This window comes from Channa argus, unplaced genomic scaffold (assembly GCF_033026475.1).
Source record: "Channa argus isolate prfri unplaced genomic scaffold, Channa argus male v1.0 Contig014, whole genome shotgun sequence".
NCBI lineage: Eukaryota > Metazoa > Chordata > Actinopteri > Anabantiformes > Channidae > Channa > Channa argus.
Window position 1 is genome coordinate 746,041 of NW_027125233.1, and position 22,328 is coordinate 768,368.

The window sequence follows — 22,328 nt, forward strand, 5'->3', positions numbered from 1 at the left end:
TTGTCAACCATCGTGCTTCATTACTAGTAGACCATGTTACGGTCCTGGCCATATGTGTTGTTTTTATTTTGTTGTTCTTATAGGTGCCCTGCCTGATTGGCCGGATTGAGGGGCAGTACAGGAAGCTGATTGGTCCATCCTACACTTCCTGGAGTTTTAAAAGTACAGTTCCCAACAGCTAGCGAGGCTCTTTCTGGCAGCAGCACCTGTTTGCTGTTCTTGGTTTCCAAACCTTATTTAGCATTTTTGAATTGTTAGGTTTTGTGCCGTGGTTTTGTTTATAAATTGTATATTTTTGTAAATAGTATTAAATCTGTAGGGGTGAACAGCCATTTTCTTTTGATTGTTTTCTCTTGTTTTCACATTAGGGAGTTAGGGTTAGCGACTGTCTTTTGGTTTGTTTATTTCTATCAGGCTAGCTAGCACTTTCTGTGGGAAATGGCTTATTTTGTTTATTATGTTGGCCTTGGTTCGCCCTGAGTTGTAGTGTCATGTTTTGTTTGACACTTTCTTTCGTTTAAAATAAATATCATTCTGTTGGAACATCTCGATACTGGAGTTTGGTTTGGGGATCGGAGAGGGAACATGCTAATTTATCTTTGTATGTTGCACCCTGACCCCCTGGACAGGGGCGTAACAGACCAGTACAGTTATAGTACTTTGTACTTTGCCACATTTATCTTCTTCTTAGCAAGTGTCATGCATTCTGCTTCTCCAGCGTTTTTAAGAGCTGTTGATGATGTCAAATGCAGCTTACGGCCACACCGCTCTCTAAGCGCCCGATCTCGTCCGATCTCGGCAGCCAAATAGAGCCGGGCCTGGTTAGTACTTGGTAGGAAGACCGCCTGGGAATACCAGGTGCTGTAAGCTTTCTTGCTTGGGTTTACGGGCAGCACAAGCTGGTGTTACTGCCTATTTATTCATAGAAATTGTTCTATATTTTCATCAAATTTTGTTCTTTCATTGCTGTTTTGCTACTTTATTGGTTTCTCAACCATCGTGCTTCATTACTAGTAGACCATGTTAAATAAATTGTATATTTTGTAAATAGTATTAAATCTGTAGGGGTGAACTGCCATTTTCTTGGACTGTTTTCACATTAGGGAGTAAGGGTTAGCGACTGTCTTTTGGTTTGTTTATTTCTATCAGGCTAGCTAGCACTTTCTATGGGAAATGGCTTATTTTGTTTATTATGTTGGCCTTGGTTCGCCCTGAGTTGTAGTGTCATGTTTTGTTTGACACTTTCTTTCGTTTAAAATAAATATCATTCTGTTGGAACATCTCGATCCTGGATTTTGGTTTGGGGATCGGAGAGGGAACATGCTAATTTATCTTTGTATGTTGCACCCTGACCCCCTGGACAGGGGCGTAACAGACCAGTACAGTTATAGTACTTTGTACTTTGCCACATTTATCTTCTTCTTAGCAAGTTTCATGCATTCTGCTTCTCCAACGTTTTTATGCAGCTTACGGCCACACCGCTCTCTAAGCGCCCGATCTCGGCAGCCAAATAGAGCCGGGCCTGGTTAGTACTTGGTAGGAAGACCGCCTGGGAATACCAGGTGCTGTAAACTTTTTTGCTTGGGTTTACGGACAGCACAAGCTGGTGTTACTGCCTATTTATTCATAGAAATTGTTCTATATTTTCATCAAATTTTGTTCTTTCATTGCTGTTTTGCTGCTTTATTGGTTTGTCAACCATCGTGCTTCTTTACTACTAGACCGGTACCGTTTTAGTACTTTGCCACATTTATCTTCTTCTTAGCGAGTGTCATGCATTCTGCTTCTCCAGCGTTTTTAGGAGCTGTTGATGATATCAAATGCAGCTTACGGCCACACTGCTCTCGAAGCGCCCGATCTCGTCCGATCTCGGCAGCCAAATAGGGCCGGGCCTTGTTAGTACTTGGTAGGAAGACCGCCTGGGAATACCAGGTGCTGTAAGCTTTTTTGCTTGGGTTTACGGGCAGCACAAGCTGGTGTTACTGCCTATTTATTCATAGAAATTGTTCTATATTTTCATCAAATTTTGTTCTTTCATTGCGGTTTTGCTACTTTATTGGTTTGTCAACCATCGTGCTTCATTACTAGTAGACCATGTTACGGTCCTGGCCTTATGTGTTGTTTTTATTTTTTTGTTCTTATAGGTGCCCTGCCTGATTGGCCGGATTGGGGGGCAGTACAGGAAGCTGATTGGTCCATCCTACACTTCCTGGAGTTTTAAAAGTACGGTTCCCAACAGCTAGCGAGGCTCTTTCTGGCCGCAGCACCTGTTTGCTGTTCTTGGTTTCCAAACCTTATTTAGCATTTTTGAATTGTTAGGTTTTGTGCCGTGGTTTTGTTTATAAATTGTTTATTTTGTAAATAGTATTAAATCTTTAGGGGTGAACAGCCATTTTCTTTTGATTGTTTTCTCTTGTTTTCACATTAGGGAGTTAGGGTTAGCGACTGTCTTTTGGTTTGTTTATTTCTATCAGGCTAGCTAGCGCTTTCTGTGGGAAATGGCTTATTTTGTTTATTATGTTGGCCTTGGTTCGCCCTGAGTTGTAGTGTCATGTTTTGTTTGACACTTTCTTTCGTTTAAAATAAATATCATTCTGTTGGAACATCTCGATCCTGGATTTTGGTTTGGGGATCGGAGAGGGAACATGCTAATTTATCTTTGTATGTTGCACCCTGAGCCCCTAGACAGGGGCGTAACAGACCAGTACAGTTATAGTACTTTGTACTTTGCCACATTTATCTTCTTCTTAGCAAGTGTCATGCATTCTGCTTCTCCAGCGTTTTTAAGAGCTGTTGATGATGTCAAATGCAGCTTACGGCCACACCGCTCTTTAAGCGCCCGATCTCGTCCGATCTCGGCAGCCAAATAGGGCCGGGCCTGGTTAGTACTTGGTAGGAAGACCGCCTGGGAATACCAGGTGCTGTAAGCTTTTTTGCTTGGGTTTACGGGCAGCACAAGCTGGTGTTACTGCCTATTTATTCATAGAAATTGTTCTATATTTTCATCAAATTTTGTTCTTTCATTGCTGTTTTGCTACTTTATTGGTTTGCCAACCATCGTGCTTCATTACTAGTAGACCATGTTACGGTCCTGGCCATATGTGTTGTTTTTATTTTCTTGTTCTTATAGGTGCCCTGCCTGATTGGCCGGATTTGGGGGAAGTACAGGAAGCTGATTGGTCCATCCTACACTTCCTGGAGTTTTAAAAGTACGGTTCCCAACAGCTAGCGAGGCTCTTTCTGGCATCAGCACCTGTTTGCTGTTCTTGGTTTCCAAACCTTATTTAGCATTTTTGAATTGTTAGGTTTTGTGCCGTGGTTTTGTTTATAAATTGTATTTTTTTGTAAATAGTATTAAATCTGTAGGGGTGAACTGCCATTTTCTTTGGACTGTTTTCACATTAGGGAGTTAGGGTTAGCGACTGTCTTTTGGTTTGTTTATTTCTATCAGGCTAGCTAGCGCTTTCTGTGGGAAATGGCTTATTTTGTTTATTATGTTGGCCTTGGTTCGCCCTGAGTTGTAGTGTCATGTTTTGTTTGACACTTTCTTTCGTTTAAAATAAATATCATTCTGTTGGAACATCTCGATCCTGGATTTTGGTTTGGGGATCGGAGAGGGAACATGCTAATTTATCTTTGTATGTTGCACCCTGAGCCCCTAGACAGGGGCGTAACAGACCAGTACAGTTATAGTACTTTGTACTTTGCCACATTTATCTTCTTCTTAGCAAGTGTCATGCATTCTGCTTCTCCAGCGTTTTTAAGAGCTGTTGATGATGTCAAATGCAGCTTACGGCCACACCGCTCTTTAACCGCCCGATCTCGTCCGATCTCGGCAGCCAAATAGGGCCGGGCCTGGTTAGTACTTGGTAGGAAGACCGCCTGGGAATACCAGGTGCTGTAAGCTTTTTTGCTTGGGTTTACGGGCAGCACAAGCTGGTGTTACTGCCTATTTATTCATAGAAATTGTTCTATATTTTCATCAAATTTTGTTCTTTCATTGCTGTTTTGCTACTTTATTGGTTTGCCAACCATCGTGCTTCATTACTAGTAGACCATGTTACGGTCCTGGCCATATGTGTTGTTTTTTTTTTCTTGTTCTTATAGGTGCCCTGCCTGATTGGCCGGATTTGGGGGAAGTACAGGAAGCTGATTGGTCCATCCTACACTTCCTGGAGTTTTAAAAGTACGGTTCCCAACAGCTAGCGAGGCTCTTTCTGGCATCAGCACCTGTTTGCTGTTCTTGGTTTCCAAACCTTATTTAGCATTTTTGAATTGTTAGGTTTTGTGCCGTGGTTTTGTTTATAAATTGTATATTTTGTAAATAGTATTAAATCTGTAGGGGTGAACTGCCATTTTCTTTGGACTGTTTTCACATTAGGGAGTTAGGGTTAGCGACTGTCTTTTGGTTTGTTTATTTCTATCAGGCTAGCTAGCGCTTTCTGTGGGAAATGGCTTATTTTGTTTATTATGTTGGCCTTGGTTCGCCCTGAGTTGTAGTGTCATGTTTTGTTTGACACGTTCTTTCGTTTAAAATAAATATCATTCTGTTGGAACATCTCAATCCTGGATTTTGGTTTGAGGATCGGAGAGGGAACATGCAAATTTATCTTTGTATGTTTCACCCTGACCCCCTAGAAAGGGGCGTAACAGACCAGTACAGTTATAGTACTTTGTACTTTGCCACATTTATCTTCTTCTTAGCAAGTGTCATGCATTCTGCTTCTCCAGCGTTTTTAAGAGCTGTTGATGATGTCAAATGCAGCTTACGGCCACACCGCTCTCTAAGCGCCCGATCTCGTCCGATCTCGGCAGCCAAATAGAGCCGGGCCTGGTTAGTACTTGGTAGGAAGACCGCCTGGGAATACCAGGTGCTGTAAGCTTTTTTGCTTGGGTTTACGGGCAGCACAAGCTGGTGTTACTGCCTATTTATTCATAGAAATTGTTCTATATTTTCATCAAATTTTGTTCTTTCATTGCTGTTTTGCTACTTTATTGGTTTGCCAACCATCGTGCTTCATTACTAGTAGACCATGTTACGGTCCTGGCCATATGTGTTGTTTTTATTTTCTTGTTCTTATAGGTGCCCTGCCTGATTGGCCGGATTGGGGGGCAGTACAGGAAGCTGATTGGTCCATCCTACACTTACTGGAGTTTTAAAAGTACGGTTCCCAACAGCTAGCGAGGCTCTTTCTGGCATCAGCACCTGTTTGCTGTTCTTGGTTTCTAAACCTTATTCAGCATTTTTGAATTGTTAGGTTTTGTGCCGTGGTTTTGTTTATAAATTGTATATTTTGTAAATAGTATTAAATCTGTAGGGGTGAACTGCCATTTTCTTTGGACTGTTTTCACATTAGGGAGTTAGGGTTAGCGACTGTCTTTTGGTTTGTTTATTTCTATCAGGCTAGCTAGCACTTTCTGTGGGAAATGGCTTATTTTGTTTATTATGTTGGCCTTGGTTCGCCCTGAGTTGTAGTGTCATGTTTTGTTTGACACTTTCTTTCGTTTAAAATAAATATCATTCTGTTGGAACATCTCGATCCTGGATTTTGGTTTGGGGATCGGAGAGGGAACATGCTAATTTATCTTTGTATGTTGCACCCTGAGCCCCTAGACAGGGGCGTAACAGACCAGTACAGTTATAGTACTTTGTACTTTGCCACATTTATCTTCTTCTTAGCAAGTGTCATGCATTCTGCTTCTCCAGCGTTTTTAAGAGCTGTTGATGATGTCAAATGCAGCTTACGGCCACACCGCTCTTTAAGCGCCCGATCTCGTCCGATCTCGGCAGCCAAATAGGGCCGGGCCTGGTTAGTACTTGGTAGGAAGACCGCCTGGGAATACCAAGTGCTGTAAGCTTTTTTGCTTGGGTTTACGGGCAGCACAAGCTGGTGTTACTGCCTATTTATTCATAGAAATTGTTCTATATTTTCATCAAATTTTGTTCTTTCATTACTGTTTTGCTACTTTATTGGTTTGTCAACCATCGTGCTTCATTACTAGTAGACCATGTTACGGTCCTGGCCTTATGTGTTGTTTTTATTTTTTTGTTCTTATAGGTGCCCTGCCTGATTGGCCGGATTGGGGGGCAGTACAGGAAGCTGATTGGTCCATCCTACACTTCCTGGAGTTTTAAAAGTACGGTTCCCAACAGCTAGCGAGGCTCTTTCTGGCCGCAGCACCTGTTTGCTGTTCTTGGTTTCCAAACCTTATTTAGCATTTTTGAATTGTTAGGTTTTGTGCCGTGGTTTTGTTTATAAATTGTTTATTTTGTAAATAGTATTAAATCTTTAGGGGTGAACAGCCATTTTCTTTTGATTGTTTTCTCTTGTTTTCACATTAGGGAGTTAGGGTTAGCGACTGTCTTTTGGTTTGTTTATTTCTATCAGGCTAGCTAGCACTTTTTGTGGGAAATGGCTTATTTTGTTTATTATGTTTGCCTTGGTTCGCCCTGAGTTGTAGTGTCATGTTTTGTTTGACACTTTCTTTCGTTTAAAATAAATATCATTCTGTTGGAACATCTCGATCCTGGATTTTGGTTTGGGGATCGGAGAGGGAACATGCTAATTTATCTTTGTATGTTGCACCCTGACCCCCTGGACAGGGGCGTAACAGACCAGTACAGTTATAGTACTTTGTACTTTGCCACATTTATCTTCTTCTTAGCAAGTTTCATGCATTCTGCTTCTCCAACGTTTTTATGCAGCTTACGGCCACACCGCTCTCTAAGCGCCCGATCTCGGCAGCCAAATAGAGCCGGGCCTGGTTAGTACTTGGTAGGAAGACCGCCTGGGAATAAAAGGTGCTGTAAGCTTTTTTGCTTGGGTTTACGGGCAGCACAAGCTGGTGTTACTGCCTATTTATTCATAGAAATTGTTCTATATTTTCATCAAATTTTGTTCTTTCATTGCTGTTTTGCTACATTATTGGTTTGTCAACCATCGTGCTTCATTACTAGTAGACCATGTTACGGTCCTGGCCATATGTGTTGTTTTTATTTTGTTGTTCTTATAGGTGCCCTGCCTGATTGGCCGGATTGAGGGGCAGTACAGGAAGCTGATTGGTCCATCCTACACTTCCTGGAGTTTTAAAAGTACAGTTCCCAACAGCTAGCGAGGCTCTTTCTGGCAGCAGCACCTGTTTGCTGTTCTTGGTTTCCAAACCTTATTTAGCATTTTTGAATTGTTAGGTTTTGTGCCGTGGTTTTGTTTATAAATTGTATATTTTTGTAAATAGTATTAAATCTGTAGGGGTGAACAGCCATTTTCTTTTGATTGTTTTCTCTTGTTTTCACATTAGGGAGTTAGGGTTAGCGACTGTCTTTTGGTTTGTTTATTTCTATCAGGCTAGCTAGCACTTTCTGTGGGAAATGGCTTATTTTGTTTATTATGTTGGCCTTGGTTCGCCCTGAGTTGTAGTGTCATGTTTTGTTTGACACTTTCTTTCGTTTAAAATAAATATCATTCTGTTGGAACATCTCGATACTGGAGTTTGGTTTGGGGATCGGAGAGGGAACATGCTAATTTATCTTTGTATGTTGCACCCTGACCCCCTGGACAGGGGCGTAACAGACCAGTACAGTTATAGTACTTTGTACTTTGCCACATTTATCTTCTTCTTAGCAAGTGTCATGCATTCTGCTTCTCCAGCGTTTTTAAGAGCTGTTGATGATGTCAAATGCAGCTTACGGCCACACCGCTCTCTAAGCGCCCGATCTCGTCCGATCTCGGCAGCCAAATAGAGCCGGGCCTGGTTAGTACTTGGTAGGAAGACCGCCTGGGAATACCAGGTGCTGTAAGCTTTCTTGCTTGGGTTTACGGGCAGCACAAGCTGGTGTTACTGCCTATTTATTCATAGAAATTGTTCTATATTTTCATCAAATTTTGTTCTTTCATTGCTGTTTTGCTACTTTATTGGTTTCTCAACCATCGTGCTTCATTACTAGTAGACCATGTTAAATAAATTGTATATTTTGTAAATAGTATTAAATCTGTAGGGGTGAACTGCCATTTTCTTGGACTGTTTTCACATTAGGGAGTAAGGGTTAGCGACTGTCTTTTGGTTTGTTTATTTCTATCAGGCTAGCTAGCACTTTCTATGGGAAATGGCTTATTTTGTTTATTATGTTGGCCTTGGTTCGCCCTGAGTTGTAGTGTCATGTTTTGTTTGACACTTTCTTTCGTTTAAAATAAATATCATTCTGTTGGAACATCTCGATCCTGGATTTTGGTTTGGGGATCGGAGAGGGAACATGCTAATTTATCTTTGTATGTTGCACCCTGACCCCCTGGACAGGGGCGTAACAGACCAGTACAGTTATAGTACTTTGTACTTTGCCACATTTATCTTCTTCTTAGCAAGTTTCATGCATTCTGCTTCTCCAACGTTTTTATGCAGCTTACGGCCACACCGCTCTCTAAGCGCCCGATCTCGGCAGCCAAATAGAGCCGGGCCTGGTTAGTACTTGGTAGGAAGACCGCCTGGGAATACCAGGTGCTGTAAACTTTTTTGCTTGGGTTTACGGACAGCACAAGCTGGTGTTACTGCCTATTTATTCATAGAAATTGTTCTATATTTTCATCAAATTTTGTTCTTTCATTGCTGTTTTGCTGCTTTATTGGTTTGTCAACCATCGTGCTTCTTTACTACTAGACCGGTACCGTTTTAGTACTTTGCCACATTTATCTTCTTCTTAGCGAGTGTCATGCATTCTGCTTCTCCAGCGTTTTTAGGAGCTGTTGATGATATCAAATGCAGCTTACGGCCACACTGCTCTCGAAGCGCCCGATCTCGTCCGATCTCGGCAGCCAAATAGGGCCGGGCCTTGTTAGTACTTGGTAGGAAGACCGCCTGGGAATACCAGGTGCTGTAAGCTTTTTTGCTTGGGTTTACGGGCAGCACAAGCTGGTGTTACTGCCTATTTATTCATAGAAATTGTTCTATATTTTCATCAAATTTTGTTCTTTCATTGCGGTTTTGCTACTTTATTGGTTTGTCAACCATCGTGCTTCATTACTAGTAGACCATGTTACGGTCCTGGCCTTATGTGTTGTTTTTATTTTTTTGTTCTTATAGGTGCCCTGCCTGATTGGCCGGATTGGGGGGCAGTACAGGAAGCTGATTGGTCCATCCTACACTTCCTGGAGTTTTAAAAGTACGGTTCCCAACAGCTAGCGAGGCTCTTTCTGGCCGCAGCACCTGTTTGCTGTTCTTGGTTTCCAAACCTTATTTAGCATTTTTGAATTGTTAGGTTTTGTGCCGTGGTTTTGTTTATAAATTGTTTATTTTGTAAATAGTATTAAATCTTTAGGGGTGAACAGCCATTTTCTTTTGATTGTTTTCTCTTGTTTTCACATTAGGGAGTTAGGGTTAGCGACTGTCTTTTGGTTTGTTTATTTCTATCAGGCTAGCTAGCGCTTTCTGTGGGAAATGGCTTATTTTGTTTATTATGTTGGCCTTGGTTCGCCCTGAGTTGTAGTGTCATGTTTTGTTTGACACTTTCTTTCGTTTAAAATAAATATCATTCTGTTGGAACATCTCGATCCTGGATTTTGGTTTGGGGATCGGAGAGGGAACATGCTAATTTATCTTTGTATGTTGCACCCTGAGCCCCTAGACAGGGGCGTAACAGACCAGTACAGTTATAGTACTTTGTACTTTGCCACATTTATCTTCTTCTTAGCAAGTGTCATGCATTCTGCTTCTCCAGCGTTTTTAAGAGCTGTTGATGATGTCAAATGCAGCTTACGGCCACACCGCTCTCTGAGCGCCCGATCTCGTCCGATCTCGGCAGCCAAATAGAGCCGGGCCTGGTTAGTACTTGGTAGGAAGACCGCCTGGGAATACCAGGTGCTGTAAGCTTTTTTGCTTGGGTTTACGGGCAGCACAAGCTGGTGTTACTGCCTATTTATTCATAGAAATTGTCCTATATTTTCATCAAATTTTGTTCTTTCATTGCTGTTTTGCTACTTTATTGGTTTGCCAACCATCGTGCTTCATTACTAGTAGACCATGTTACGGTCCTGGCCATATGTGTTGTTTTTATTTTCTTGTTCTTATAGGTGCCCTGCCTGATTGGCCGGATTTGGGGGCAGTACAGGAAGCTGATTGGTCCATCCTACACTTCCTGGAGTTTTAAAAGTACGGTTCCCAACAGCTAGCGAGGCTCTTTCTGGCATCAGCACCTGTTTGCTGTTCTTGGTTTCCAAATCTTATTTAGCATTTTTGAATTGTTAGGTTTTGTGCCGTGGTTTTGTTTATAAATTGTATATTTTGTAAATAGTATTAAATCTGTAGGGGTGGACTGCCATTTTCTTTTGATTGTTTTCTCTTGTTTTCACATTAGGGAGTTAGGGTTAGCGACTGTCTTTTGGTTTGTTTATTTCTATCAGGCTAGCTAGCGCTTTCTGTGGGAAATGGCTTATTTTGTTTATTATGTTGGCCTTGGTTCGCCCTGAGTTGTAGTTTCATGTTTTGTTTGACACTTTCTTTCGTTTAAAATAAATATCATTCTGTTGGAACATCTCGATCCTGGATTTTGGTTTGGGGATCGGAGAGGGAACATGCTAATTTATCTTTGTATGTTGCACCCTGAGCCCCTAGACAGGGGCGTAACAGACCAGTACAGTTATAGTACTTTGTACTTTGCCACATTTATCTTCTTCTTAGCAAGTGTCATGCATTCTGCTTCTCCAGCGTTTTTAAGAGCTGTTGATGATGTCAAATGCAGCTTACGGCCACACCGCTCTTTAAGCGCCCGATCTCGTCCGATCTCGGCAGCCAAATAGGGCCGGGCCTGGTTAGTACTTGGTAGGAAGACCGCCTGGGAATACCAGGTGCTGTAAGCTTTTTTGCTTGGGTTTACGGGCAGCACAAGCTGGTGTTACTGCCTATTTATTCATAGAAATTGTTCTATATTTTCATCAAATTTTGTTCTTTCATTGCTGTTTTGCTACTTTATTGGTTTGCCAACCATCGTGCTTCATTACTAGTAGACCATGTTACGGTCCTGGCCATATGTGTTGTTTTTATTTTCTTGTTCTTATAGGTGCCCTGCCTGATTGGCCGGATTTGGGGGAAGTACAGGAAGCTGATTGGTCCATCCTACACTTCCTGGAGTTTTAAAAGTACGGTTCCCAACAGCTAGCGAGGCTCTTTCTGGCATCAGCACCTGTTTGCTGTTCTTGGTTTCCAAACCTTATTTAGCATTTTTGAATTGTTAGGTTTTGTGCCGTGGTTTTGTTTATAAATTGTATTTTTTTGTAAATAGTATTAAATCTGTAGGGGTGAACTGCCATTTTCTTTGGACTGTTTTCACATTAGGGAGTTAGGGTTAGCGACTGTCTTTTGGTTTGTTTATTTCTATCAGGCTAGCTAGCGCTTTCTGTGGGAAATGGCTTATTTTGTTTATTATGTTGGCCTTGGTTCGCCCTGAGTTGTAGTGTCATGTTTTGTTTGACACTTTCTTTCGTTTAAAATAAATATCATTCTGTTGGAACATCTCGATCCTGGATTTTGGTTTGGGGATCGGAGAGGGAACATGCTAATTTATCTTTGTATGTTGCACCCTGAGCCCCTAGACAGGGGCGTAACAGACCAGTACAGTTATAGTACTTTGTACTTTGCCACATTTATCTTCTTCTTAGCAAGTGTCATGCATTCTGCTTCTCCAGCGTTTTTAAGAGCTGTTGATGATGTCAAATGCAGCTTACGGCCACACCGCTCTTTAACCGCCCGATCTCGTCCGATCTCGGCAGCCAAATAGGGCCGGGCCTGGTTAGTACTTGGTAGGAAGACCGCCTGGGAATACCAGGTGCTGTAAGCTTTTTTGCTTGGGTTTACGGGCAGCACAAGCTGGTGTTACTGCCTATTTATTCATAGAAATTGTTCTATATTTTCATCAAATTTTGTTCTTTCATTGCTGTTTTGCTACTTTATTGGTTTGCCAACCATCGTGCTTCATTACTAGTAGACCATGTTACGGTCCTGGCCATATGTGTTGTTTTTTTTTTCTTGTTCTTATAGGTGCCCTGCCTGATTGGCCGGATTTGGGGGAAGTACAGGAAGCTGATTGGTCCATCCTACACTTCCTGGAGTTTTAAAAGTACGGTTCCCAACAGCTAGCGAGGCTCTTTCTGGCATCAGCACCTGTTTGCTGTTCTTGGTTTCCAAACCTTATTTAGCATTTTTGAATTGTTAGGTTTTGTGCCGTGGTTTTGTTTATAAATTGTATATTTTGTAAATAGTATTAAATCTGTAGGGGTGAACTGCCATTTTCTTTGGACTGTTTTCACATTAGGGAGTTAGGGTTAGCGACTGTCTTTTGGTTTGTTTATTTCTATCAGGCTAGCTAGCGCTTTCTGTGGGAAATGGCTTATTTTGTTTATTATGTTGGCCTTGGTTCGCCCTGAGTTGTAGTGTCATGTTTTGTTTGACACGTTCTTTCGTTTAAAATAAATATCATTCTGTTGGAACATCTCAATCCTGGATTTTGGTTTGAGGATCGGAGAGGGAACATGCAAATTTATCTTTGTATGTTTCACCCTGACCCCCTAGAAAGGGGCGTAACAGACCAGTACAGTTATAGTACTTTGTACTTTGCCACATTTATCTTCTTCTTAGCAAGTGTCATGCATTCTGCTTCTCCAGCGTTTTTAAGAGCTGTTGATGATGTCAAATGCAGCTTACGGCCACACCGCTCTCTAAGCGCCCGATCTCGTCCGATCTCGGCAGCCAAATAGAGCCGGGCCTGGTTAGTACTTGGTAGGAAGACCGCCTGGGAATACCAGGTGCTGTAAGCTTTTTTGCTTGGGTTTACGGGCAGCACAAGCTGGTGTTACTGCCTATTTATTCATAGAAATTGTTCTATATTTTCATCAAATTTTGTTCTTTCATTGCTGTTTTGCTACTTTATTGGTTTGCCAACCATCGTGCTTCATTACTAGTAGACCATGTTACGGTCCTGGCCATATGTGTTGTTTTTATTTTCTTGTTCTTATAGGTGCCCTGCCTGATTGGCCGGATTGGGGGGCAGTACAGGAAGCTGATTGGTCCATCCTACACTTACTGGAGTTTTAAAAGTACGGTTCCCAACAGCTAGCGAGGCTCTTTCTGGCCGCAGCACCTGTTTGCTGTTCTTGGTTTCCAAACCTTATTTAGCATTTTTGAATTGTTAGGTTTTGTGCCGTGGTTTTGTTTATAAATTGTTTATTTTGTAAATAGTATTAAATCTTTAGGGGTGAACAGCCATTTTCTTTTGATTGTTTTCTCTTGTTTTCACATTAGGGAGTTAGGGTTAGCGACTGTCTTTTGGTTTGTTTATTTCTATCAGGCTAGCTAGCACTTTTTGTGGGAAATGGCTTATTTTGTTTATTATGTTTGCCTTGGTTCGCCCTGAGTTGTAGTGTCATGTTTTGTTTGACACTTTCTTTCGTTTAAAATAAATATCATTCTGTTGGAACATCTCGATCCTGGATTTTGGTTTGGGGATCGGAGAGGGAACATGCTAATTTATCTTTGTATGTTGCACCCTGACCCCCTGGACAGGGGCGTAACAGACCAGTACAGTTATAGTACTTTGTACTTTGCCACATTTATCTTCTTCTTAGCAAGTTTCATGCATTCTGCTTCTCCAACGTTTTTATGCAGCTTACGGCCACACCGCTCTCTAAGCGCCCGATCTCGGCAGCCAAATAGAGCCGGGCCTGGTTAGTACTTGGTAGGAAGACCGCCTGGGAATAAAAGGTGCTGTAAGCTTTTTTGCTTGGGTTTACGGGCAGCACAAGCTGGTGTTACTGCCTATTTATTCATAGAAATTGTTCTATATTTTCATCAAATTTTGTTCTTTCATTGCTGTTTTGCTACATTATTGGTTTGTCAACCATCGTGCTTCATTACTAGTAGACCATGTTACGGTCCTGGCCATATGTGTTGTTTTTATTTTGTTGTTCTTATAGGTGCCCTGCCTGATTGGCCGGATTGAGGGGCAGTACAGGAAGCTGATTGGTCCATCCTACACTTCCTGGAGTTTTAAAAGTACAGTTCCCAACAGCTAGCGAGGCTCTTTCTGGCAGCAGCACCTGTTTGCTGTTCTTGGTTTCCAAACCTTATTTAGCATTTTTGAATTGTTAGGTTTTGTGCCGTGGTTTTGTTTATAAATTGTATATTTTTGTAAATAGTATTAAATCTGTAGGGGTGAACAGCCATTTTCTTTTGATTGTTTTCTCTTGTTTTCACATTAGGGAGTTAGGGTTAGCGACTGTCTTTTGGTTTGTTTATTTCTATCAGGCTAGCTAGCGCTTTCTGTGGGAAATGGCTTATTTTGTTTATTATGTTGGCCTTGGTTCGCCCTGAGTTGTAGTGTCATGTTTTGTTTGACACTTTCTTTCGTTTAAAATAAATATCATTCTGTTGGAACATCTCGATACTGGAGTTTGGTTTGGGGATCGGAGAGGGAACATGCTAATTTATCTTTGTATGTTGCACCCTGACCCCCTGGACAGGGGCGTAACAGACCAGTACAGTTATAGTACTTTGTACTTTGCCACATTTATCTTCTTCTTAGCAAGTGTCATGCATTCTGCTTCTCCAGCGTTTTTAAGAGCTGTTGATGATGTCAAATGCAGCTTACGGCCACACCGCTCTCTAAGCGCCCGATCTCGTCCGATCTCGGCAGCCAAATAGAGCCGGGCCTGGTTAGTACTTGGTAGGAAGACCGCCTGGGAATACCAGGTGCTGTAAGCTTTCTTGCTTGGGTTTACGGGCAGCACAAGCTGGTGTTACTGCCTATTTATTCATAGAAATTGTTCTATATTTTCATCAAATTTTGTTCTTTCATTGCTGTTTTGCTACTTTATTGGTTTCTCAACCATCGTGCTTCATTACTAGTAGACCATGTTAAATAAATTGTATATTTTGTAAATAGTATTAAATCTGTAGGGGTGAACTGCCATTTTCTTGGACTGTTTTCACATTAGGGAGTAAGGGTTAGCGACTGTCTTTTGGTTTGTTTATTTCTATCAGGCTAGCTAGCACTTTCTATGGGAAATGGCTTATTTTGTTTATTATGTTGGCCTTGGTTCGCCCTGAGTTGTAGTGTCATGTTTTGTTTGACACTTTCTTTCGTTTAAAATAAATATCATTCTGTTGGAACATCTCGATCCTGGATTTTGGTTTGGGGATCGGAGAGGGAACATGCTAATTTATCTTTGTATGTTGCACCCTGACCCCCTGGACAGGGGCGTAACAGACCAGTACAGTTATAGTACTTTGTACTTTGCCACATTTATCTTCTTCTTAGCAAGTTTCATGCATTCTGCTTCTCCAACGTTTTTATGCAGCTTACGGCCACACCGCTCTCTAAGCGCCCGATCTCGGCAGCCAAATAGAGCCGGGCCTGGTTAGTACTTGGTAGGAAGACCGCCTGGGAATACCAGGTGCTGTAAACTTTTTTGCTTGGGTTTACGGACAGCACAAGCTGGTGTTACTGCCTATTTATTCATAGAAATTGTTCTATATTTTCATCAAATTTTGTTCTTTCATTGCTGTTTTGCTGCTTTATTGGTTTGTCAACCATCGTGCTTCTTTACTACTAGACCGGTACCGTTTTAGTACTTTGCCACATTTATCTTCTTCTTAGCGAGTGTCATGCATTCTGCTTCTCCAGCGTTTTTAGGAGCTGTTGATGATATCAAATGCAGCTTACGGCCACACTGCTCTCGAAGCGCCCGATCTCGTCCGATCTCGGCAGCCAAATAGGGCCGGGCCTTGTTAGTACTTGGTAGGAAGACCGCCTGGGAATACCAGGTGCTGTAAGCTTTTTTGCTTGGGTTTACGGGCAGCACAAGCTGGTGTTACTGCCTATTTATTCATAGAAATTGTTCTATATTTTCATCAAATTTTGTTCTTTCATTACTGTTTTGCTACTTTATTGGTTTGTCAACCATCGTGCTTCATTACTAGTAGACCATGTTACGGTCCTGGCCATATGTGTTGTTTTTATTTTGTTGTTCTTATAGGTGCCCTGCCTGATTGGCCGGATTGGGGGGCAGTACAGGAAGCTGATTGGTCCATCCTACACTTCCTGGAGTTTTAAAAGTACGGTTCCCAACAGCTAGCGAGGCTCTTTCTGGCATCAGCACCTGTTTGCTGTTCTTGGTTTACCAAACCTTATTTAGCATTTTTGAATTGTTAGGTTTTGTGCCGTGGTTTTGTTTATAAATTGTATATTTTGTAAATAGTATTAAATCTGTAGGGGTGAACTGCCATTTTCTTTGGACTGTTTTCACATTAGGGAGTTAGGGTTAGCGACTGTCTTTTGGTTTGTTTATTTCTATCAGGCTAGCTAGCACTTTCTGTGGGAAATGGCTTATTTTGTTTATTATGTTGGCCTTGGTTCGCCCTGAGTTGTAGTGTCATGTTTTGTTTGACACTTTCTTTCTTTTAAAATAAATATCATTCTGTTGGAACATCTCGATCCTGGATTTTGGTTTGGGGATCGGAGAGGGAACATGCTAATTTATCTTTGTATGTTGCACCCTGAGCCCCTAGACATGGGCGTTACCGACCAGTACAGTTATAGTACTTTGTACTTTGCCACATTTATCTTCTTCTTAGCAAGTGTCATGCATTCTGCTTCTCCAGCGTTTTTAAGAGCTGTTGATGATGTCAAATGCAGCTTACGGCCACACCGCTCTCTGAGCGCCCGATCTCGTCCGATCTCGGCAGCCAAATAGGGCCGGGCCTGGTTAGTACTTGGTAGGAAGACCGCCTGGGAATACCAGGTGCTGTAAGCTTTTTTGCTTGGGTTTACGGGCAGCACAAGCTGGTGTTACTGCCTATTTATTCATAGAAATTGTCCTATATTTTCATCAAATTTTGTTCTTTCATTGCTGTTTTGCTACTTTATTGGTTTGCCAACCATCGTGCTTCATTACTAGTAGACCATGTTACGGTCCTGGCCATATGTGTTGTTTTTATTTTCTTGTTCTTATAGGTGCCCTGCCTGATTGGCCGGATTTGGGGGCAGTACAGGAAGCTGATTGGTCCATCCTACACTTCCTGGAGTTTTAAAAGTACGGTTCCCAACAGCTAGCGAGGCTCTTTCTGGCATCAGCACCTGTTTGCTGTTCTTGGTTTCCAAATCTTATTTAGCATTTTTGAATTGTTAGGTTTTGTGCCGTGGTTTTGTTTATAAATTGTATATTTTGTAAATAGTATTAAATCTGTAGGGGTGGACTGCCATTTTCTTTTGATTGTTTTCTCTTGTTTTCACATTAGGGAGTTAGGGTTAGCGACTGTCTTTTGGTTTGTTTATTTCTATCAGGCTAGCTAGCGCTTTCTGTGGGAAATGGCTTATTTTGTTTATTATGTTGGCCTTGGTTCGCCCTGAGTTGTAGTGTCATGTTTTGTTTGACACTTTCTTTCGTTTAAAATAAATATCATTCTGTTGGAACATCTCGATCCTGGATTTTGGTTTGGGGATCGGAGAGGGAACATGCTAATTTATCTTTGTATGTTGCACCCTGAGCCCCTAGACAGGGGCGTAACAGACCAGTACAGTTATAGTACTTTGTACTTTGCCACATTTATCTTCTTCTTAGCAAGTGTCATGCATTCTGCTTCTCCAGCGTTTTTAAGAGCTGTTGATGATGTCAAATGCAGCTTACGGCCACACCGCTCTTTAACCACCCGATCTCGTCCGATCTCGGCAGCCAAATAGGGCCGGGCCTGGTTAGTACTTGGTAGGAAGACCGCCTGGGAATACCAGGTGCTGTAAGCCTTTTTGCTTGGGTTTACGGGCAGCACAAGCTGGTGTTACTGCCTATTTATTCATAGAAATTGTTCTATATTTTCATCAAATTTTGTTCTTTCATTGCTGTTTTGCTACTTTATTGGTTTGCCAACCATCGTGCTTCATTACTAGTAGACCATGTTACGGTCCTGGCCATATGTGTTGTTTTTTTTTTCTTGTTCTTATAGGTGCCCTGCCTGATTGGCCGGATTTGGGGGAAGTACAGGAAGCTGATTGGTCCATCCTACACTTCCTGGAGTTTTAAAAGTACGGTTCCCAACAGCTAGCGAGGCTCTTTCTGGCATCAGCACCTGTTTGCTGTTCTTGGTTTCCAAACCTTATTTAGCATTTTTGAATTGTTAGGTTTTGTGCCGTGGTTTTGTTTATAAATTGTATATTTTGTAAATAGTATTAAATCTGTAGGGGTGAACTGCCATTTTCTTTGGACTGTTTTCACATTAGGGAGTTAGGGTTAGCGACTGTCTTTTGGTTTGTTTATTTCTATCAGGCTAGCTAGCGCTTTCTGTGGGAAATGGCTTATTTTGTTTATTATGTTGGCCTTGGTTCGCCCTGAGTTGTAGTGTCATGTTTTGTTTGACACTTTCTTTCGTTTAAAATAAATATCATTCTGTTGGAACATCTCAATCCTGGATTTTGGTTTGAGGATCGGAGAGGGAACATGCAAATTTATCTTTGTATGTTTCACCCTGACCCCCTAGAAAGGGGCGTAACAGACCAGTACAGTTATAGTACTTTGTACTTTGCCACATTTATCTTCTTCTTAGCAAGTGTCATGCATTCTGCTTCTCCAGCGTTTTTAAGAGCTGTTGATGATGTCAAATGCAGCTTACGGCCACACCGCTCTCTAAGCGCCCGATCTCGTCCGATCTCGGCAGCCAAATAGAGCCGGGCCTGGTTAGTACTTGGTAGGAAGACCGCCTGGGAATACCAGGTGCTGTAAGCTTTTTTGCTTGGGTTTACGGGCAGCACAAGCTGGTGTTACTGCCTATTTATTCATAGAAATTGTTCTATATTTTCATCAAATTTTGTTCTTTCATTGCTGTTTTGCTACTTTATTGGTTTGCCAACCATCGTGCTTCATTACTAGTAGACCATGTTACGGTCCTGGCCATATGTGTTGTTTTTATTTTCTTGTTCTTATAGGTGCCCTGCCTGATTGGCCGGATTGGGGGGCAGTACAGGAAGCTGATTGGTCCATCCTACACTTACTGGAGTTTTAAAAGTACGGTTCCCAACAGCTAGCGAGGCTCTTTCTGGCATCAGCACCTGTTTGCTGTTCTTGGTTTCTAAACCTTATTTAGCATTTTTGAATTGTTAGGTTTTGTGCCGTGGTTTTGTTTATAAATTGTATATTTTGTAAATAGTATTAAATCTGTAGGGGTGAACTGCCATTTTCTTTGGACTGTTTTCACATTAGGGAGTTAGGGTTAGCGACTGTCTTTTGGTTTGTTTATTTCTATCAGGCTAGCTAGCACTTTCTGTGGGAAATGGCTTATTTTGTTTATTATGTTGGCCTTGGTTCGCCCTGAGTTGTAGTGTCATGTTTTGTTTGACACTTTCTTTCGTTTAAAATAAATATCATTCTGTTGGAACATCTCGATCCTGGATTTTGGTTTGGGGATCGGAGAGGGAACATGCTAATTTATCTTTGTATGTTGCACCCTGAGCCCCTAGACAGGGGCGTAACAGACCAGTACAGTTATAGTACTTTGTACTTTGCCACATTTATCTTCTTCTTAGCAAGTGTCATGCATTCTGCTTCTCCAGCGTTTTTAAGAGCTGTTGATGATGTCAAATGCAGCTTACGGCCACACCGCTCTTTAAGCGCCCGATCTCGTCCGATCTCGGCAGCCAAATAGGGCCGGGCCTGGTTAGTACTTGGTAGGAAGACCGCCTGGGAATACCAGGTGCTGTAAGCTTTTTTGCTTGGGTTTACGGGCAGCACAAGCTGGTGTTACTGCCTATTTATTCATAGAAATTGTTCTATATTTTCATCAAATTTTGTTCTTTCATTACTGTTTTGCTACTTTATTGGTTTGTCAACCATCGTGCTTCATTACTAGTAGACCATGTTACGGTCCTGGCCTTATGTGTTGTTTTTATTTTTTTGTTCTTATAGGTGCCCTGCCTGATTGGCCGGATTGGGGGGCAGTACAGGAAGCTGATTGGTCCATCCTACACTTCCTGGAGTTTTAAAAGTACGGTTCCCAACAGCTAGCGAGGCTCTTTCTGGCAGCAGCACCTGTTTGCTGTTCTTGGTTTCCAAACCTTATTTAGCATTTTTGAATTGTTAGGTTTTGTGCCGTGGTTTTGTTTATAAATTGTTTATTTTGTAAATAGTATTAAATCTTTAGGGGTGAACAGCCATTTTCTTTTGATTGTTTTCTCTTGTTTTCACATTAGGGAGTTAGGGTTAGCGACTGTCTTTTGGTTTGTTTATTTCTATCAGGCTAGCTAGCACTTTTTGTGGGAAATGGCTTATTTTGTTTATTATGTTGGCCTTGGTTCGCCCTGAGTTGTAGTGTCATGTTTTGTTTGACACTTTCTTTCGTTTAAAATAAATATCATTCTGTTGGAACATCTCGATCCTGGATTTTGGTTTGGGGATCGGAGAGGGAACATGCTAATTTATCTTTGTATGTTGCACCCTGACCCCCTGGACAGGGGCGTAACAGACCAGTACAGTTATAGTACTTTGTACTTTGCCACATTTATCTTCTTCTTAGCAAGTTTCATGCATTCTGCTTCTCCAACGTTTTTATGCAGCTTACGGCCACACCGCTCTCTAAGCGCCCGATCTCGGCAGCCAAATAGAGCCGGGCCTGGTTAGTACTTGGTAGGAAGACTGCCTGGGAATAAAAGGTGCTGTAAGCTTTTTTGCTTGGGTTTACGGGCAGCACAAGCTGGTGTTACTGCCTATTTATTCATAGAAATTGTTCTATATTTTCATCAAATTTTGTTCTTTCATTGCTGTTTTGCTACATTATTGGTTTGTCAACCATCGTGCTTCATTACTAGTAGACCATGTTACGGTCCTGGCCATATGTGTTGTTTTTATTTTGTTGTTCTTATAGGTGCCCTGCCTGATTGGCCGGATTGAGGGGCAGTACAGGAAGCTGATTGGTCCATCCTACACTTCCTGGAGTTTTAAAAGTACAGTTCCCAACAGCTAGCGAGGCTCTTTCTGGCAGCAGCACCTGTTTGCTGTTCTTGGTTTCCAAACCTTATTTAGCATTTTTGAATTGTTAGGTTTTGTGCCGTGGTTTTGTTTATAAATTGTATATTTTTGTAAATAGTATTAAATCTGTAGGGGTGAACAGCCATTTTCTTTTGATTGTTTTCTCTTGTTTTCACATTAGGGAGTTAGGGTTAGCGACTGTCTTTTGGTTTGTTTATTTCTATCGGGCTAGCTAGCACTTTCTGTGGGAAATGGCTTATTTTGTTTATTATGTTGGCCTTGGTTCGCCCTGAGTTGTAGTGTCATGTTTTGTTTGACACTTTCTTTCGTTTAAAATAAATATCATTCTGTTGGAACATCTCGATCCTGGATTTTGGTTTGGGGATTGGAGAGGGAACATGCTAATTTATCTTTGTATGTTGCACTCTGACCCCCTGGACAGGGGCGTAACAGACCAGTACAGTTATAGTACTTTGTACTTTGCCACTTTTATCTTCTTCTTAGCAAGTTTCATGCATTCTGCTTCTCCAACGTTTTTAAGAGCTGTTGATGATGTCAAATGCAGCTTACGGCCACACCGCTCTCTAAGCGCCCGATCTCGGCAGCCAAATAGAGCCGGGCCTGGTTAGTACTTGGTAGGAAGACCGCCTGGGAATACCAGGTGCTGTAAACTTTTTTGCTTGGGTTTACGGGCAGCACAAGCTGGTGTTACTGCCTATTTATTCATAGAAATTGTTGTATATTTTCATCAAATTTTGTTCTTTCATTACTGTTTTGCTACTTTATTGGTTTGTCAACCATCGTGCTTCATTACTAGTAGACCATGTTACGGTCCTGGCCATATGTGTTGTTTTTATTTTGTTGTTCTTATAGGTGCCCTGCCTGATTGGCCGGATTGAGGGGCAGTACAGGAAGCTGATTGGTCCATCCTACACTTCCTGGATTTTTAAAAGTACGGTTCCCAACAGCTAGCGAGGCTCTTTCTGGCAGCAGCACCTGTTTGCTGTTCTTGGTTTCCAAACCTTATTTAGCATTTTTGAATTGTTAGGTTTTGTGCCGTGGTTTTGTTTATAAATTGTATATTTTGTAAATAGTATTAAATCTGTAGGGGTGAACAGCCATTTTCTTTGGACTGTTTTCACATTAGGGAGTTAGGGTTAGCGACTGTCTTTTGGATTGTTTATTTCTATCAGGATAGCTAGCACTTTCTGTGGGAAATGGCTTATTTTGTTTATTATGTTGGCCTTGGTTCGCCCTGAGTTGTAGTGTCATGTTTTGTTTGACACTTTCTTTCGTTTAAAATAAATATCATTCTGTTGGAACATCTCGATACTGGAG

General features: G+C 41.6%; 22 pseudogenes; all 22 read left to right on the plus strand.

Moving 5' to 3' along the window:
• Positions 1–751: 751 nt before the first annotated feature.
• On the plus strand, positions 752–870 carry LOC137112891 (5S ribosomal RNA; annotated as a pseudogene).
• Positions 871–1,465: 595 nt separating this feature from the next.
• LOC137112721 (5S ribosomal RNA) lies at positions 1,466–1,574 on the plus strand (annotated as a pseudogene).
• A 251-nt stretch (positions 1,575–1,825) lies between these two features.
• On the plus strand, positions 1,826–1,944 carry LOC137112606 (5S ribosomal RNA; annotated as a pseudogene).
• Positions 1,945–2,811: 867 nt separating this feature from the next.
• LOC137113004 (5S ribosomal RNA) lies at positions 2,812–2,930 on the plus strand (annotated as a pseudogene).
• An 858-nt stretch (positions 2,931–3,788) lies between these two features.
• On the plus strand, positions 3,789–3,907 carry LOC137113193 (5S ribosomal RNA; annotated as a pseudogene).
• Positions 3,908–4,764: 857 nt separating this feature from the next.
• Positions 4,765–4,883, plus strand: LOC137112892 (5S ribosomal RNA; annotated as a pseudogene).
• Positions 4,884–5,740: 857 nt separating this feature from the next.
• LOC137112499 (5S ribosomal RNA) lies at positions 5,741–5,859 on the plus strand (annotated as a pseudogene).
• A 1,823-nt stretch (positions 5,860–7,682) lies between these two features.
• LOC137112893 (5S ribosomal RNA) lies at positions 7,683–7,801 on the plus strand (annotated as a pseudogene).
• Positions 7,802–8,396: 595 nt separating this feature from the next.
• On the plus strand, positions 8,397–8,505 carry LOC137112722 (5S ribosomal RNA; annotated as a pseudogene).
• A 251-nt stretch (positions 8,506–8,756) lies between these two features.
• LOC137112607 (5S ribosomal RNA) lies at positions 8,757–8,875 on the plus strand (annotated as a pseudogene).
• An 867-nt stretch (positions 8,876–9,742) lies between these two features.
• On the plus strand, positions 9,743–9,861 carry LOC137113163 (5S ribosomal RNA; annotated as a pseudogene).
• Positions 9,862–10,728: 867 nt separating this feature from the next.
• On the plus strand, positions 10,729–10,847 carry LOC137113005 (5S ribosomal RNA; annotated as a pseudogene).
• An 858-nt stretch (positions 10,848–11,705) lies between these two features.
• Positions 11,706–11,824, plus strand: LOC137113194 (5S ribosomal RNA; annotated as a pseudogene).
• An 857-nt stretch (positions 11,825–12,681) lies between these two features.
• On the plus strand, positions 12,682–12,800 carry LOC137112894 (5S ribosomal RNA; annotated as a pseudogene).
• Positions 12,801–14,623: 1,823 nt separating this feature from the next.
• Positions 14,624–14,742, plus strand: LOC137112896 (5S ribosomal RNA; annotated as a pseudogene).
• A 595-nt stretch (positions 14,743–15,337) lies between these two features.
• On the plus strand, positions 15,338–15,446 carry LOC137112723 (5S ribosomal RNA; annotated as a pseudogene).
• A 251-nt stretch (positions 15,447–15,697) lies between these two features.
• LOC137112608 (5S ribosomal RNA) lies at positions 15,698–15,816 on the plus strand (annotated as a pseudogene).
• An 858-nt stretch (positions 15,817–16,674) lies between these two features.
• LOC137112427 (5S ribosomal RNA) lies at positions 16,675–16,793 on the plus strand (annotated as a pseudogene).
• Positions 16,794–17,660: 867 nt separating this feature from the next.
• LOC137113018 (5S ribosomal RNA) lies at positions 17,661–17,779 on the plus strand (annotated as a pseudogene).
• Positions 17,780–18,636: 857 nt separating this feature from the next.
• On the plus strand, positions 18,637–18,755 carry LOC137112897 (5S ribosomal RNA; annotated as a pseudogene).
• An 857-nt stretch (positions 18,756–19,612) lies between these two features.
• LOC137113006 (5S ribosomal RNA) lies at positions 19,613–19,731 on the plus strand (annotated as a pseudogene).
• A 1,823-nt stretch (positions 19,732–21,554) lies between these two features.
• Positions 21,555–21,663, plus strand: LOC137112724 (5S ribosomal RNA; annotated as a pseudogene).
• Positions 21,664–22,328: the final 665 nt, after the last annotated feature.